Source organism: Apium graveolens, chromosome 4 (assembly GCF_009905375.1).
Source record: "Apium graveolens cultivar Ventura chromosome 4, ASM990537v1, whole genome shotgun sequence".
NCBI lineage: Eukaryota > Viridiplantae > Streptophyta > Magnoliopsida > Apiales > Apiaceae > Apium > Apium graveolens.
Window position 1 is genome coordinate 99,479,954 of NC_133650.1, and position 14,953 is coordinate 99,494,906.

The window sequence follows — 14,953 nt, forward strand, 5'->3', positions numbered from 1 at the left end:
TTCGTATATATCTATGTGTGTGTATAATGTATAAAGTGGGTTAGGGTTAGTTTAGCATTTTAATCGATTCTTTAGACTGGTAACTAGTGTTCATGCTTAAAATTTTACAGTTATTAGGGTTGATTACTGTTTAATAGTTGGATTATGTTTGTTCTTCGTAATTGTTGTTTAACAGTTGAATTATTTTCTGTTCTTCGTAATTGTTGTTTAACAGTTTAATTATGTTGTGTTCTTCGTAATTAGGGTTTAAATGATTGAATTAGTATTATATTATGATGAACTATGCGTGACAGTCAGCTAGTTTGTTGAGGATAAAAGAATAGAAGTATACCATACACATGTAATATTGAGAAAAGGTTCTGAATATCACATTTTGGGAGCAAATTGTCTAAAATATCACAATATCAGAGAATGACCCTAAATATCACAAAGAATTGCGTTCCTGGAATATGAAGACCCCGCATTGTGAAGACCATGTATTATAAACATACGTTGGTGTCCCTGATATACCCCGCATTGTGAAGACCATGCATTATAAACATGCGTTGGTGTCCCTGATATATCCCTAACAACGCAGTAATTTTATGCGTTTATACCCTTAACGCAACTTTTAAAAGCGTTTTCAAAATTTTAATTTTTATTTATTTATTTTGAAATTTATTTTATATTCTAAAATTAATATTAATGCAAATAAAAAATACGTTTTATAAAAACGCAAATAAAAAAATACGTTTTAAAGTGATAAAAAGGGTCATTTTTTCAAATTATGATATTTTGGGTCATTTGTTCTAAAATTGTGATAAAAAGGGCCAATAACCTATAATATTATACCGCAGTATATGAAATATTTTTTTTCTTTTTAAATTAGGGTCGTTGGATTTGTCATCCGAATTCTTCGTCTAACAGTTTATATAGTATATGTTGCGAAAACCGTCCCTAACATATGTTTGTTATAAATCATGAGTCTTTTTTTAATAGTTACAAAGTGAATATATGTATTAATAATATAAGAAATCTAGGGGTGAGCGATAATTCAAAATTGAGTTTTTTATAATTTCAGAAAATATAAAATTTGGGGGGAAATACTCCCTACATCCCATTTTAGTTGTCACATTTCCTTTTATAGAAGTTAAATCGACCAATTTTAAACATTACTCATATATTATTTCAAAAAATTAAAAATTATATATTAAAGTAGATTAAATGTACTTTCCGGTGATATAATTTTTTTATTTTATTCAATTATAAAATATCAACAAACTTCGGTCAAACTTTAATCAATTTGACGGGGTCAAAGTCAAATATGACAAATAAAATGAGATGGGGAGTAGTTTATAACCTCGCCTAATCAAAGCCCTTGATTATAAACACATCAAAATATTAAAAAAAAATACTTAATTCAAATACTTTATAAAATTATAAAGTATCTGATTTTTTTTTAAAATTAGGGCCGTTGAATTTTCCATCCAAATTCTTTATCTAACGGCTTAGAAAGTATATGTTGCGAAAAACATTCCTAACAAATATTTGTTATGTACCGGGAGCCTTTTTAAATAGTTGCAAAGTAAATATCTATACTAATAATTTAAGAAATTTATGGGTGAGCGAGAATTCAAAATTGAGTCTTTTATAATTACAGAAATGTCTTAAAATTTTATAACCTCGTCTATTCAAGGCCCTTGATTATAAACACATCAAAATATTAAAGAAATTACTTAACTGAAATACTTTATAAAATTATAAAACAATTTTTTTCTAAAATCCAATTTCACTCATATATAGGTATTCCACGTTAAACACATCCGTAGAGGCTTAATAAAATGTAAGTCAAAAATAAACTTTGTAAATCATCTAATCTAAATGAGCTTCCGTTCTCATCAAAATATTATAAATGGACTAACTTGGTTTTTTTGACTAAATGAAGAGTTAATTGTTGAACTACAGAAAAGAGGGCTCATTTCCTCTCCAGCAAAATGAAGAGTTAACTATTCGTAATTAGGGTTTAAATGTTAGAATTAGTACTCAATTAAGGTTAATTATGTGTGACAATCGGCTAGTTTGTTAGGGGTGTGTGAGAATTGAAAAAGAGTTTTTTTTTTATAATTATACAAATGTCAAAGCATTCAAAGACAAGGAGAATCAAGGCCCTTGATTATAAACTCATCAAAATATTAAAAAAATTACTTAATTCAAATACTTTATAAAACTATGAAATATTTTTTTCTCATATAGAGGTATTTTACGTTAAACACATCTGCATAAGCTTAATAAAATGCAAGTCAAAAGTAAGCGTTGTAAGTCATCGAAATGAGCTCCCGTTCTCATCAAAATATAATGACTTGGTTTTTCAATTTAGAGCATCTTCAACATATTATTAACTCACTCTTTATAAATAATATAAATTATTAACTCTTAGTAAATATATACTCATTTTTAATAATATTTTTTAAACTAACTCCTTAATTTATATTTTATTATTAAAAATATTTTGAATTCATAAAAGAACAAAAATAAATGGTGAGCAAAAGATAGTGGGGTTAATAATATATATATATATATATATAATATAATAATAGTTAAGAGTATCTCCAATAGTCTCTTAATGCACTCTTCAAATATATTATAAAATATTGACTCTTAACAATTTAATGTACATTCACCTCCAACAACACTTTTTATTTTCATTATTTAAATAATATTTTAATATTAAAATATCTTTATTTAATATGAGTAAAATACAAAGTGGAGATAAAAAATGGGTGGTTGAATTACTTTTTAATAAAATATAAGTTAAGAGCAAGTGGTTGATTCTTAAAAGAGAGGAGAGAGAGGAGGTTTTTAAGATTTTAAAGAGCCTCTAAGAGTCTCTTGGAGCTCCAATTTTGACAATATTCTTTATTTTTTCACTTAAGAGCTTGTTTAAAGCTCTAACGGTGTGTTCCCGAATCTAGGGTGGAAAAAAAAAGAATAGAAAATAACCAATTTTCCTTTCTATCCTAATCTTTCTAAAAGTGAGAAGAAAATTTTGGAGACATAAATAAAGAAAACTTCTTCCCAAATCTATAGCATTTTTTGCCATTTTTTCATAAAAATTGTTCGGGAACAAACTGAAAAAATGTATTCTTTACGTCTTTTCTTTTCTCTCCAGAAAACGTATGTGTAACAGAGCGTAAGATCATCTCCAATAAACTCTTTAAACATACTTTTAAGTCTAAAAATAAGGAGTATCACTTAAAATGAAGCTCGAAGAGACTCTTGGAGGTTCTTTAAAACTCTAAGAAGTTCTTCTCTCTCCTCTCTTTTAAGAGCAAGTACCTCTCTTTTAAGAGTAAGTAGTAGCTCTTAACTTATATTTTATTAAAAAAATTTGAATCTCTACCAATTATTACACAATATTTCGTCATAGTGGAATTGATTTATTAATAAATTATGAATAAAAAACTAATATAAAGAGTATTGTTGGAATTTAACACATTAACCTATGTAATAACTGGTTAAGTGTAACTTTTTTAATATTATTTTGAAGAATAAGTTATGAGACTTTTCAAGATACTTAAGAGTGTAATTATGCTATTAAAGTTGAGGAGAGAGAAGATGCTTTTAGTGATATAAAGAGCCACTAATAATCTCTTGTAACAATAATTTTATTCTCACTCAAATTTTTAGTTAAGAGTTAAAATACAGAGGTTATTGGAGATGCTCTTACAAATTGAGCACAAGTTTTTCTTCAGTTATTAAAAGTTAGGATAAAGTTACATTTTAAATATGTTTTGTTATTAGAAATGTAGTTAATAGAGTTATATATATATATATATATTTAACTTTTTGTTTCTTTTTCCAAAATTTAATTGCTTAGTATTCTCTTTGTCCCATTGCTTAGTATATATGAGGTGTGGCACGAAGATTAAGAAAAATTTAATTTAATACAATAAAATAAGAAAGGTGGGTAAAGTTATGATACCGATTAATATTTAAGATATAAAGTGAGTGAAGTGGAAGAAAATAATGATGGTGAGTTAGTGTAGTTATATTTTAAATTATAAAAATTTACTATTTTTGAAACGTATACAGTTAACAGGGATGTTGCAAAAAAATGTTTAAAATTAAATAGGACATTGAAAGTAGATTTTAACAGTAAATTATTGAAAAGACCCAACAACCAAATCCAATCAAATTTAAAGGCATTGAGATTTTCTTCGGCTAATAAATGTCAGTAGCTGGATTTATAGGAGTGACAATATATCCCATAGAGGCATTTTGTGTGAGTGTCAAATATGTCCGATTCATCGTAAATAATATTTATTTATTTATTTATTTATTTATTTATTTATTATATATTTAGTATCTTTTAAGTTCAGAGGTTTATAGATGATCCCCAAATAAATAATATAAAAAATTATATGTAATATAATGATTATGAACAATTTATATTTTTAATATAAGTATTGAGATTTTTCATTTAAAGCAGTGCCAAAAGGGTACCAAAACACCCTTGTAACTCTAATAAAAAGATATCTAAGAACAACTTCAAGAGTGCCCTAGACTCATGTTCTAAACTAGAATTTAAAGGATTTTGTTTAAATGAGTGCTTCAACAGTGTTTTAGTGGTGCCTCAAAACATTAGGACATTTACCAAATGCCTCATTTGTAAGGCATCACTAGGCATACCCTATTTAATTTATATCAATAAAAAATTTATTTTCCTCTCTTTTTACACATCTCTTCCCTATCATTTTTTCTTTCCCTCCAATTGTAATTCAAATATAATATTATACTAATAATAGGTCACCATTATAAGATATATTGTTGGAGTTAATATACAAAAATTGTATTTTAAATCAATAGAATATTATATTTTTATTATATTTATAAGGCACCTAATAGGAAATTGTTGGATTTGCTCTAAGGCTATGTTTGTTTAATGGTATTAAGCAGGGGATATGATTATAATCCTTCAAATTTTCCAATCCCATGTTTGTTTTGTAAAAAAATAGTAAAGAGTTATCCAATGATTATAATTCTTTAAATTATTTTATCTCATGTTTGTTTTATTGGAGAAGAGGATAAGACTATAATCCCATCTAATTTTTGGTGGGAGGAGCTATTGTTTTATCCTCTCCTACAAGTCATTTTTTAAAAAATTATAATCCCCCTCATTGTTATCCCATATGAAACAAACATAGGATTGAAAAATTTAAAGAACTATATTCCAATCCAAGTATTATCCCACAAAACAAATATAGAATAAAACTTTAAAGGATTATATTTCAATCCTACACTTAATCCTTCCAAACAAACTTATGATAAGATTATTTAGTCCATATGACTAATTTTGTTGGGATTAATTATCCACGAATTATTATCCCGGAATTATAATCCCACGAAACAAATATGGCCTAAGAGTAGAATGACACAGGATTTGACACCTCTCTTAATATCGCTTGCTGTGACATATTATTGCGCCTCTCGCGGGCGAGCATTTGATTCGGGAGCCTACAACGTGAGCACCATGCGTTTTCCCATATTTAGCATTCAAGCCGTGTGCCATTTTCATTACTTGCAAATCGTCTTGATACATTTAACATACATCTCCGTCGAATGCATGTTGTCATGTCATTAATTATAATTTTTTTTAGCATTTATTTTACACATTTGATATTTCAGTGAAAAAAAATTACTATTTTAATTATTTGATCTCCAATTATGATCAAATGAGTTTAAATTAAACAATAAAAAAAGGAGAAAAATTGGCCAAAGAAACTCTCCTGATTATAAACTTCTCTCATACAAAATTAATGACATTTTTATAAATACTAGTAACTTAACCTAAAATTACAAATTTACCCTCGTGTATTTATATGAAAAATATTATAAACTTATGTAGTAACCCGAGGCCATTATCATGTACATGATTCTCATAAAAAAATAACTAAAATTATGATATACACTCCAATTTCATGCAAACGATTTTGTCTCGGTTGTTAATATAACGTTCTATATATTTATATTATTAAAAAATACAAATACTAAATAAATAAATAAATAATAAAATATGTTATGGTTCAGTCAGTTATGTGCTGTAATTAATATTAATTGTGTGACTCAGTGGTGTGCGATAATTATATGTATTATTAAGTGCTGAGTTGTTTTGTTTTGTTTTTGTCTTTAAAAGTGATTTTTAATAAAGATTTATTTTCATAAATATTTAAATTATCTTTACAATTATTTCTATGATTTTATAATTTCAATAATTATTTATTGAAATTTATAAAATTTAGAAAATAATATTCCGTCAATTATTTATCCCTAAATCGTTTTATGATTATTATTATTACGAATTTAAATTAAATTCAATAAAGTTTCAAAAATTATGAAACTTATATTTTATTAAGTTTTGAAAATTTTAAGAATTTTAAAATTATTTCGGAAGTTTTTCGGGTTATATTTACCCGCATATTTGTTCGTTAAATTACAAAATGCAGGTCTAATGTTAAATTCAAAAACGTCTTAAAAATTATAAAAATTTTATTTTATTAATTTTTGAATATTTGTGAAATTTTAAAATTATTTCGGGTTTATTTCGATTTATTTTTATCCGTGAGTCATACTGTTATAATGTAACAAGTGGAACAGAACCGGGCTGAGAAAATGGGGTACGTGTCAAAAATTTCGTATACGTGTTAAGTTTTTAAAATTCCATCAACTACGTGTCAATTGCTGAGATTTTATAAAGAAAGAGAGAAAATCAAAAACACAAAACTGATAAACACAAACATTCCAGTTTTTCTCTCCCTATTTTTCCCCCTCCCCTCGGTTTTTCCCCCGACGCCTGTTACATGTGGTTTCTTCGCCGTCGCCTAACTCCGGTGAGGTTTGGTGGTTTCGATTAGTTTCCGTTTGATTATATATACATGTGTGTATATATGTGTGTGTGCTATATTGGGTGGGTAAGGTGTGTGTGTTACAATGTGTGTGTGCCTGGTGTGTGTTGAGTTTGTGTGGAGGCGCGCGTGACACGCTTGTGTACCGTGCTTATGTTGTTGTTCGGCTGTGTATTGTTTTTCGGTTTGTTTGCAGGCTGATTGGGATATATTTTTATATATTTCCATAGGAAATTGATTTGAGTAATTTCGTGAAATAAAAATATTTGCGTGCGAGAAATTTAATTTACTCGATAGAATTTGTTTGGCAACTCGAATTAATCGAGCACCGACGAATTTTGCCACGGTCAGCGATGAGCCTCGGCGAGCTGACTGTGGACTGTGATTAATATTTTCGAGTCCCATAAATTATAAAATATTACTCAGTTCGAAAAATTATTTTCAAATCGTAAAAATAGTCGGGTATAGTTGTTAAGATTATATTAGATTTCGGATTGTGGAATTGTGCTGTTGTGATTGATTGCGACAATTTGGAAATAGACTGGTAGTCCGATAAATAGAGAAAACGCTGTCCTATTTCCGAGAAATTAATTTTGAAAATACGGGAACGTATCCTGTAATTTTCGGGAATACCAGTCGAACATATATAACTATAACTATAAATATTTTACGAAACCTACTTTCGTATCGTGGTGAAATATTTTGCAAAATATTCGACAACCCTATTGAAGGGTTTTTAGCACATAAACGCAGCGAAAACGTAAATTTAAATCTTTAAAAAAACGAAACCCTCCGCAGGATCCATGCGAAAAATAATATTTAATTCGTAGTTCAGTATGTTTACCTTAAGAAGCTTTACGTTAATGGAAAGATGGAGGTCTTTAATGGCGATCCAAAAATGATGAACGGAGATCCTTAACAGCTGCTCCTCAAGTGTGAAGCACTCCACCGGTATCCACCAAGAAAACGATGTAATGAAGGAGGAGGAGATGGAGAGAATTAGGGTTTTGTTAGATATATTTGATAATGTCATGTCTAATATGATTTATGTTTAGTTTTCAGATCTTACTTAAACAGGATAAATCAGTACTTACTGGAAGTCAGGACTTAAGGATATCAGTACTTATATTATCAGGAGATAATTATCAGAAGATGGATATCAGAACTTAAGTACTGAAGGACATTCAGATAAGGACAACAGCTGATTAAAGGAAAGAAGATCGAGATAAACATAAGAAGAGATATGAATGAAGAAGGAATTCTATGAAGAATAGAATACTTGGAAGAAAAGATATCTGATTGATATATTTTAGGAAGCAGAATTATATTCCATATCAATTAGCGATTATCTTGTAACTGTGTAGTATATAAACACAGACACAGGATTTACACTATAAGTGTTATCATATTCGAGAAGATTATTCATTGTAACTCTAGCAGCTCTCGTGATATTTGTTCATCACTGAGAGGTAACAGTTCCATACTGTAACATAGTTTATTGTTTCAATAAAGTTTGTTTTCTGTTACTTGAGTTATTAAAGTTCGATTTGATTGTACTTTACACTGTATTCACCCCCTCTACAGTGTGTGTGTGACCTAACAAGTGGTATCAGAGCCTATCTGTTAACGCACAAACAGTTTAAGATCCAAACACAATCATGTCTGACACAGAAACTCCAACTAAGCCTACCAAAACTGAAGAACCTCCAAAGACACAAACTCAAAGTCGGTATGAGACCATCAGAGTTCCCATACTGAGACCATCTGAATATGCCATATGGAAGGTGAGGATGACCATGTTTCTGGAAGCTACAGATCCAGAATATCTTGATAGAATCAAGGAAGGACCTCACAAACCAACCAAGCTCGCAGTTGCAGTTGCAGGTGAAGCAGCAAAAACTGTACCAAAGGAGAAGAGTGATTATACTGCTGAAGATATCGCATCAATTGCTAAGGATGCTAAGGTACGACACTTACTGCATAGTGCCATTGATAATGTAATGTCAAACAGGGTAATTAACTGCAAGACTGCAAAGTAGATATGGGATGCTCTGGAAACAAGGTGTCAGGGAACTGATACAATTAAAAAGAACAGGAAGACAATACTCACTCAAGAGTATGAACATTTTGACTTAAAGGCTAATGAGTCATTGACTGATTTATATGATAGATTTGTCAAACTCTTGAATGATTTGTCACTGGTTAATAAGGAGTATGATCTTGAAGATTCAAACCTTAAATTCCTGTTAGCTCTTCCTGAATGCTGGGATTTGAAGGCTACAACAATAAGAGACAACTACAATCTTGATGAAACAACTCTTGATGAAATTTATGGAGTGCTCAAGACTCATGAACTTGAGATGGAACAAAGAAGCAAGAGGAAAGGATGAAAGTCTAGGATAATTGCTCTTAAGGCTGAAGAAGAACCCCCCAAGGCAGCTACCTCAAGGAAAGACAAGGGTAAAGCTCTTTTCACAAAGTCTGATACTGAGTTATCAAGTTCTGAAAGTGATGATGACTCAGATTCTGAAAGCTTGCCTAAGACTGATGCTGATGAGGAGATGATGAAGCTGTGTGCTCTTATGGTGAAAGGGATCACAAAGATTGCATACAGGAAGTTCAGGAAGGGAAAAATTTTTTCCAGGAAAGGCACAAGTTCTGATAAGAAGAATTTTAGAAGATCTGAGGGCAGAGGAGGAAAGTCTGACATAGGAGATTATACCAATGTCAAATGCTATAACTGTGGTGAGAAAGGCCACATATCTCCTGATTGCAAGAAAGTGAAGGGTGACAAAGGCAAGGCTCTTGTCACAAAGAAGAAAAACTGGACAGACACCTCAGACTCTGAAAGTGAGGAGAATTATGCTTTGATGGTAAATGTTGATAAAGCAAGTGCTGAAAGCAGTTCTGAAGCTGCTGAATCAAAGGTACCTCAGACTACTTATGCTTTTCATACTGATGATATTAATGAGTTGAGAAGATATCTTAAAACCATGTTTGTTAGTTATAGAGATCAAACTTTAACATGTGAAAGTTTAACTTCTGAAAATCTTGCTTTTAAGAAAAGAAATGATTTCTTAGAAAAAGAGTTAGTTATGTTCCATCAAACTCAGAAGGATAGATATGATGCTTTTTATGTTAGGGATGAAGTGCTAAAAATGAATGAATCTCTAAAAACTGAGTTAGAAAAGGAAAGAGAGATTATCATGACTTGGACTAACTCTGGCAGAACAACTCAAAATTTGCTAAGTAGTGAAAACTGGAAAGAGGGCTTAGGTTATGGAGATGATAAGAGTGATAAAGAAACCGTAGAAATTAAGCCTGTTGTTGTTCAGCAAAAGCCAAAGTTAAAACCTGTTAAGTTTGTAGCAGTAAAGTCTGAAAATGAGAAATCAGAAGTTAAAGAGGGATTAACTTCTGACAAACTTAAACAGGAAAAGACAGCTGAAGTAAATATAGGTTTAATGACTAAGAAGCAACTTAAGCATAAGCTGAAAGATGTTAAGAACGCAAACAAGGTAAAATCACCTAGGAAAAATAGGAATGGAAAGGAAGGTGTGAATAAAAGCAATGATTATAAGTCTGTTCCTAAAGCTCCTAGGAAAATGTGTCATAACTGTGGAAGTTCTAACCATCTGGCCTCTTTTTGCAGGAAGAATAAAAACATAAACTTTTTACCTTCAAAGTCAGGAGTTAAGAGTCAGTCTGTTAGATATAAGCCACAAAATCCTTGTTTTCATTGTGGTAGTTTATGGCATTCCATTTATACTTGTAAGGAATATCATAGTTTGTACTATGATTATTATCAAATAAAACCTTCTTTAAAGAAAGTTTCCATTGTTCCTTCTAGTGTAAATTCTGATTCAAAGTCTGATAGTGTAAGTTCTGATAAGAAAAATATTATCATGAACTCTGATGCTAAATCCGCTGCAAATGTTAACAAACTTGATAAGGCCAAAGGATCCAAGCAAGTCTGGGTCCTTAAAACTAATCATTAGTGGTCTTTGAGATTGCAGGGCAACAACAAAAACATCATGGTTCTGGACAGTGGATGTTCAGGACATATGACTGGAAATAAAGCCCTGCTATTAGACTTTGTGGAGAAAGCTGGCCCAAGTGTTTCTTATGGAGATGGCAACATTGGAAAAACATTGGAATATGGCAATATCAATCTTGGGAATGTCATCATTAAAGAAGTAGCTCTGGTCTCAGGACTTAAACACAATCTGCTGAGTATAAGTCAAATCTGTGACAGAGGTTATCATGTTGATTTCTTTGAAGAACACTGTGAAGTTGTGAGTAAATCTAAAGGAAAAGTTGTTCTGAAAGGATACAGGCGTGGTAACATTTATGAAGCTAAGCTTTCAACAAGTACTGATGGTTCTGCAATCTGTCTGATGAGTAGAGCATCAATTGAAGAAAGCTGGAATTGGCACAAGAAACTCTCACATTTAAATTTCAACAATATAAATGAGTTGGTCAAGAAAGATCTTGTGAGAGGACTGCCAAAGTCAGTATTTGCTCCTGATGGCCTTTGTGATTCTTGTCAGAAGGCTAAACAAAGAAAATCTTCATTCAAGAGCAAGACTGAATCATCAATTCTTGAGCCTTATCACCTACTACATGTTGATCTATTTGGTCCAGTAAATGTCATGTCTATTGCAAAGAAGAAATATGCTATGGTAATAGTGGATGAGTTCACCAGATACACATGGGTGTATTTCTTGCACACAAAAAGTGAAACTGCATCTATCTTGATTGATCATGTCAAACAACTAGATAAATTGGTCAAAGATTCTGTGAAGACAATAAGGAGTGATAATGGCACTGAGTTCAAGAATTTGATAATGGAAGAGTTCTGCAAAAACCATGGAATTAAGCAGGAATTCTCTACTCCTGGAACTCCACAGCAAAATAGAGTTGTTGAAAGGAAGAATAGAACTCTCATTGAAGCTGCACGTACAATGCTTGAAGAAGCAAAGCTTCCAACCTATTTCTGGGCTGAAGCTGTGCAGACTGCTTGTTTTACTCAAAACGCGACACTCATTAACAAGCAAGGAAAGACACCATATGAGATGGTTAAGAAAAAGAAGCCAAATCTGAAGTATTTTCATGTATTTGGATGCAAGTGTTTTGTTCTCAAGACTCATCCTGAATAGCTATCCAAATTTGATCTAAAAGCTGATGAAGGAATTTTTGTTGGATATCCACTTTCCACAAAAGCCTTCAGAGTCTATAATTTGAGAACAAGAGTGGTCATGGAATCTATCAATGTCTCTTTTGATGACAAGAAGATTACTGGACTTGAAGATTTTATTGATCATGATCAGCTGAGATTTGAAAATGAAAACTCAAATTCTGATACTGAAAATCCTGACAATCTAAGTCCTGATACTGCAAACTCTGATGGATTAAACTCTGATGTTATTGAAACTGTGGTGACTACGCCAAAGGAAGATGCACCTATGCATGGGGAGCATACTCAAGATCTTACCACATCTCAAGAATCATCAGAACATACATCTGGCTCTTCAAGTTCTGATTCGTCAAGTTCTGATAAGCCAAGTTCTGATAGTTCTGAAAATCTAAATTCTGAAGAATCCAACTCAGAGAGCATAGTTTCAGGGGGAGCATCAGAAAATGAAAATGAAGACAGCATGGATCATGGGGGTGCATCCAGTTCTAGAGAAAACCTTCCATCTGCAAGGAAGTGGACTAAAGCACATACACCTGATTTGATAATTGGAAATCCTGATGCAGGTGTCAGAACTAGAACAAGTACTTCAAATGAATGTCTTTACAATTCTTTTCTTTCTCAGACTGAGCCAAAGAAAGTGGAAGAAGCTCTTCAAGATGCTGATTGGGTGCAAGCAATGCAGGAAGAGTTAAATGAATTTGAAAAAAACAAAGTCCGGACCCTAGTGCCAATACCAAAGAATAGATCTGTTGTTGGTACAAAGTGGGTATTCAGAAATAAAACTGACAGTGATGGCATAATTACAAGGAATAAGGCAAGGCTGGTTGCAAAAGGATATTCTCAACAGGAGGAAATTGATTATGATGAAACATTTGCACCAGTTGCTAGGTTAGAAGCCATATGGATATTTTTGGCTTATGCTGCTCACAAAAAGTTTACTGTCTTTCAAATGGATATGAAAAGTGCTTTTCTCAATGGAGAATTGGAGGAAGAAGTATATGTTGAACAACCTCCAGGCTTTGTAGACTCCAAATATCCAGATTATGTCTACAGGCTTGATAAAGCACTTTATGGACTTAAGCAAGCTCCTAGAGCATGGTATGAGACTTTAGCTCAGTTTCTTCTGGAAAGTGGATTTAACAGAGGAACAATAGACAAAACACTGTTCTACCTCAACCATGGAAATGACTTACTTCTGATCCAGATTTATGTTGATGATATCATTTTTGGGTCTACAAATGACAGACTTTGCAAAAAGTTTGCCAAACTGATGCAGTCAAGGTATCAGATGAGTATGATGAGGGAACTTAGCTATTTTCTGGGCCTTCAAGTTAAGCAGAATGAAGAAGGCACTTTTATTTGTCAAACTAAGTACACCAGAAACTTGCTGAAGAAATTTGGAATGCAAGATTGTTCAAGTGCATCCACTCGCATGGCCACTGCAACAAGGATACTGGTAAATCAGTAGATATTACTGATTACAGAGGTATGATTGGCTCTCTACTCTATCTAACTGCTAGTAGACCTGATATCATGTATGCTACCTGTCTTTGTGCAAGATTTCAAGCAGATCCAAGAGAACCTCACTTAACAGTTGTGAAAAGAATTTTCAAGTATCTTAAGGGAACAGCTGATCTGGGATTGTGGTATCCCAGAGAATCAGATTTTAAACTAATAGGTTACTCAGATGCAGATTTTGCAGGTTGCAAAATTGACAGGAAAAGCACAAGTGGAAGCTGCCAATTTCTTGGAGGCAGATTGGTTTCTTGGTTTAGCAAGAAACAAAAGTCAATTTCCACATCAACTGCAGAAGCAGAGTACATTGCTGCAGGAAGCTGTTGTGCACAGATTCTTTGGATGAAGAATCAGTTACTGGATTATGGGTTAACATATTTCAAAATCCCTATTTACTGTGATAATCAAAGTGCTATTGCTATGACAGGTAATCCAGTTCAACACTCTATGACAAAGCACATCAGCATCAGGTACCACTTCATAAGGGAACATGTGGATGAAGGTAGAGTGGAATTGCACTTTATTCCAACAGATCAGCAACTAGCAGATATCTTCACAAAACCACTGTGTGAAGCTACTTTTACAAGATTGGTTAATGAACTTGGAATGGTTTCAGGTTCTTTCTCTAAATGTGCTTAGTTTTGTTCTGATGCATAAGACTTTATGATCAGTATTTACAGAATTTACTCTCTTTGTGTATTCTGTGCTTAATTGAAAATTTGCTTAAGTACTGACTGTTGTCTGATGTAAGTTTCTAAACTCTAAAAATGATATGTCTATTTATGTAACTATTCAATCCTATGAGGATACCTGTGCTAGATGCTGACCTAGTAGTCTTCAATAAATTAGGGATCCCATGTAATAAGTAATTATTTCTGTGGAAATCTATTGACATAAGCAAATTCTGATATTGAGCTTAGTTGAGTTTACTTTGTCTATCTTATTACTAAGTCACAAACTAGAATAATGCTTCTCATCTGTTAAGTTCTGATGCTAGTAAATCTGTTGAATGTACTAAGTGCTGATAAACCTCTCTTATCAAAAGAAAAAGAAAAGAATCAAGAATTAAAATTCAGGTACTCCTTTGAGATCTAGAGTACAAATGTGGAAGGGACGACCCAAGTGCATTGCTGGTATTAAGTAAATTTGTATCAGAAAAGCAAAATATTTTCTTGGTGACCTTTCACACTCTATGATTACTGGAGAAATACTCTGGTAATATCATAAATTCTGATAAGCATTCGTGTCTCACTTACACTGAGAAGCCACTGTAAGATGGAATTTAAAAAGATGCACAAAATTAGCACAAAATAGTGTAGGTGGACTCAAGCATGAACTCATTTAATAGTAGGTTTCAGAA